Source organism: Cynoglossus semilaevis, chromosome 11 (assembly GCF_000523025.1).
Source record: "Cynoglossus semilaevis isolate Cse_v1.0 chromosome 11, Cse_v1.0, whole genome shotgun sequence".
NCBI lineage: Eukaryota > Metazoa > Chordata > Actinopteri > Pleuronectiformes > Cynoglossidae > Cynoglossus > Cynoglossus semilaevis.
Window position 1 is genome coordinate 5,469,286 of NC_024317.1, and position 3,870 is coordinate 5,473,155.

Here is a 3,870-nt window from a genome sequence, read left to right on the forward strand (position 1 = left end):
GGGGGGGCTCGGGGGGGGGGCTTCATTTCCAATTTTGTTTGTGAACTCCAGCTCAGTGTAGGCTAACATCTGTTCTTCTCTGGCTCCACAACAGAACAACTGAGCCGCGATGTAAAGACGGGTCAAAAGATCACTGCCCTCCTTTCTTTCTGTCTCTCTCTCTCTCTCACTCTCTCTCTCCAGTCCTCCCTAGAGAGAGAGAGAGATAGAAGGAGAGAGAGGGTGCGAGAGAGGGAGAGGGAGCGAGAGTGAGAGAGAGAGAGAGAGAGAGAGAGAGATGCTGCTGTTTTCCTATTGTGCGCCAGGGCTTTACGAGGATAGGATAGGGCAGCGATGAAAACGCGCACCTGCTTTAGAGGCATTACGGTAGCGCAGCAAACTGTCCCCCCCTCTCCGCCCCCCCCTTCCGAAACACACACACATACACATACGCACACGCCGAGCCACAGTGATTGAACCCTGATTTTCAGAGAACGAGAGCGCACCAGTCGGGATGCCAAAAAAGTGAGGACCGCTGGAGACTTTTTCTCGTCCTTTTTCTCGGCACTGACGAAGTGTTGAAGCGACAGCCGCGGACGCGAACGCAACGAAAACAAGAGTCGAGGCAGCGCGCTTTTCTCCCTGGCAACTTGCGCACACGTTGCCAGAGTTTTAGCGGCAGTATTGTTCCGACTTCACTCCAGAGGGGCCACTCCGAGGAGAGAGGACGCACACAAAAGGGAAGAGGAAAGGACTAACGAGCAGCGCTTTGTCGTCCAAAACTAATGGTCCTGCGCTCTTAGACACCACATTTCCTTGTCTCTCGTTCTCTCTCTCTCTCCCTGCGTCTACTCTGCTTCTTTCCTTTTTTTTTTGTTTTTTGTTTTTTGTTTGTTTTGTTATTTTTCATCCCGTCGGTTTGGGTCCCCTCCTTTGTCGCCGCGAGAGAGCGGAGGAGCCGGGGGTTCGAGGAGAGGAGCAGAAGCGAAGGGCTGTCCACATGGTCCGAGCCCTGGCGTGAAAGTTGACTTCTTCAGAAAACAAGAGGAGAACAGGTTGATGCTTTAATCTACTCTATCTACTCCTGTCCTTGTCTCCTATCTTTCCTTCATTTTTCATTGAAACTCTGCTGGTCTCTGTCTCTCTCTCTCACACACACACACTCTCACACACACACTCACTCACTCTCACTTCTGAAACACGCACAAGTGCAACTTTTCATCGCACATTGTTTGTGTGAAAGTCCCGGTGAGTCTGGTCAGATCGTGGCGGAGCAGGGAGGCAGGGCAAAAACACTTTCATTTCAACTTTTTTTTTTCTTTAGTGTCGAACGCGGAAATCAAAGGTTTTTTTTTCTTTATAAATCTTTAAATGTACCGACGGTTGAGTTAATCTTTAACAAACCTTTTAAAAAAAGAGACGGTTGTATGAAATAATCTTCAACCTCTTTCTGCCATAGTCCGCGGCTGAAATCACTAACTTTGATCAAAAGTATTTTTGAACTTTCAAAATAATATTCTAATCCTAAATGTGATCCGTTAATTTTGACTAGAACATATTTTTTTATTATTATTTGACGTCAGGTAATATGTGGATCAGCGTCTCCTCTTTAATGATCCTCCTTCAGGGATTTGATAATAAACACCGACAGTTTATGTGGTGATAATTTTACACAACAAGCGCCAAACAATTGTAGTTTTTCCCCCATCGATTATATTTTAAAAACTTCTGCTTTTTGAATATCCAACAACGTAACGTAAAAAGAAAAACTTAAAAACCGATAACCCCCAGTGTGTCAGCTCTGTGTGAGCAGAAAGGAGTTGTTGTTAGTGTTTTAGAAGAAAATGAGAAGAAAGTCTTTGTGCTGGACGTGGTCAGTGGGTCAGAAGAAGACTTTCTTTTAAAAACCTGTTTTTGACTTTAAAAAATAAAACCGCTTTTGGATTTAGATTTTTTTAATGCCATCATTGAAGTGAAAAATAAACAAGAAAAAAAAAATCTTACAATTGAACCCAACTCCGGTTTATTTATTCAGTAAGACTCGACTACTGACTGAACCAAAGACGATTGATTCCAAATTATAAAATGTCAATTAACAAAATAAAAGCCGCCGATGTTTCGCCTCACTCTTGTCAACCTGATCCCAATGAAGCGACTTTTTAAAATAAAAGGCCTGAACCGCAACTTTTTAATAATGATTAAAAAATTCTCCTATCGGACAGTTTCTGTTTTCGAATCAAAAATCCGAGTTTTTATTATTATTATTATTATTATTGTTTACACAACTTTTCTGGAATCATGTTTGCTATTAAAGTCATCTTTAAGTATATATATATTTTAAAAATTTATTTTACTATTTTAAAAAAAGAAGGGATCTTTTCGACAGTAGCTGCGTCCATGCATCATCCTGTCAGAAAGACTCTGCAGGTCTGCCTGACGGAATGACTTTTTCAAAAAGGCACAGATGAAATGACAATTAATAGCTGTTAGTTGTCTGTCAGGGGGAGAAAAGCACACAGGGCCGCGGTGCTGCTCACTCTGACACCGGCATTATTGCCCCGTGATGGATGTGCGCCCCGGCATTTGGCATAATGAATTTTATTTACTGTGCCCCCCCCCCAGCCCCCCTCCTCTGTCTTCCCTCTGTGTTTCTCCTGCTGTGCCTCCTCCTCCGCCATCACTTTGTCCTCCTCTCCTCGGTCTGTGTCTGTGGTGGCATCTCCTCTGTTCACCGTGACACACTTTTAATTGCAATTTAATCGAAGATCCAGCGGGAATGAAAAAGCTCTTCATCACGTTTTATGACCTCGTCACATTTTCTGGTGTCAGACCTGGAGGCAGGTATTATTTTATTATATATATATATTTATATTTTTCTGTTGTTGATGTGGAAAATAAATCTATGGAAAAATGATTTTAAAAAAAGTTAAAACTCCCACGAATTGAAACATTAGTTGATTTAGAAAACAATAATATTATTTACAAAATTTAAAAAAAGGGCAAAATATATATTTGATCTTTTTGGATAAAGGACCAGAGTGTTTCATAGTTTTATATTCATATTGACAAAAAAACTTTATAATTATCACAACATGTAATTGATTTTCAAAAAAATGTAAATGTTTTGACTATTATAGTGCATAAAATTGAGAAATATATATGATACATTTTATTCCAAACTTCTTGCCAATTTTTTATGATCTTTCTCCAAATGTGATTCTTCAAACAAAGTCCATAAAATAATAAACTTAAATTCAAATTTAAAACAACGTCCAAAAAGAAAGAAAAGCCTAAACCTAATTTTTCCTGACATATTGGATATAAATCACCATTCAAATAAAAACCCAAAACATCCAGCTGAGTTCAGGTGTTAAAGTCAGTTAAAAAGTCACTGTTTCAGGAACAATTTTGTTTTACTGTCTGATGCAGGGACTCACATTAGTGACAGACTTTTTTTTTTTCTTTTTATGAAGACACAATGGAAGACAAAGAGACAAAAGAGTATTTGAGAGGCAGCAGCAGTGAAAAGGAGTGCGTATGTGCAGGAAGCCAGAGGTGTCAGAGACAGATTGTCTCTGCTCCCTGTCGGCTCTCATCTGTCCACGTCTCTGTTGGTCTCACCACTCACACTTATTTTTTTCCCCCCCTTCATATCAGACACTTTTCCCGCTCTACATTTTCTCTCTCCACATCTTGACAACTTTCCCCTCTGTTTCCTGTTTTCTCCAGCGTTTGTAAAAAAAAGTTTGTGATGAAATGCTTGATCTCTACCAGACAACTGTTTGTCTTCCTCCCACTGAAACATTACCCCAGTCTTCAGCCCAGTCCTGTTTGTGTGTGTCTGTGATGGGGTGTGACTCTGGTCTTATATGAGACAGACAATAATGGCCG

General features: G+C 40.7%; 1 protein-coding gene across 4 annotated transcripts in view; it reads left to right on the forward strand.

Annotated features, from left to right (window-relative positions):
* The first annotated feature begins 28 nt into the window (after positions 1-28).
* Positions 29-3,870, forward strand: part of foxp4 (forkhead box P4) — a 111,233-nt gene continuing 107,391 nt past the window's right edge. For 3 of the 4 annotated variants that reach the window (XM_025059807.1, XM_008320179.3, XM_025059805.1), the window contains exon 1: positions 29-1,034. The gene's annotated coding sequence lies outside the window, so the exon portion shown is untranslated. The remainder of the gene's footprint in view (positions 1,035-3,870) is intronic. The other variant, XM_008320178.3, reaches the window with a different exon arrangement.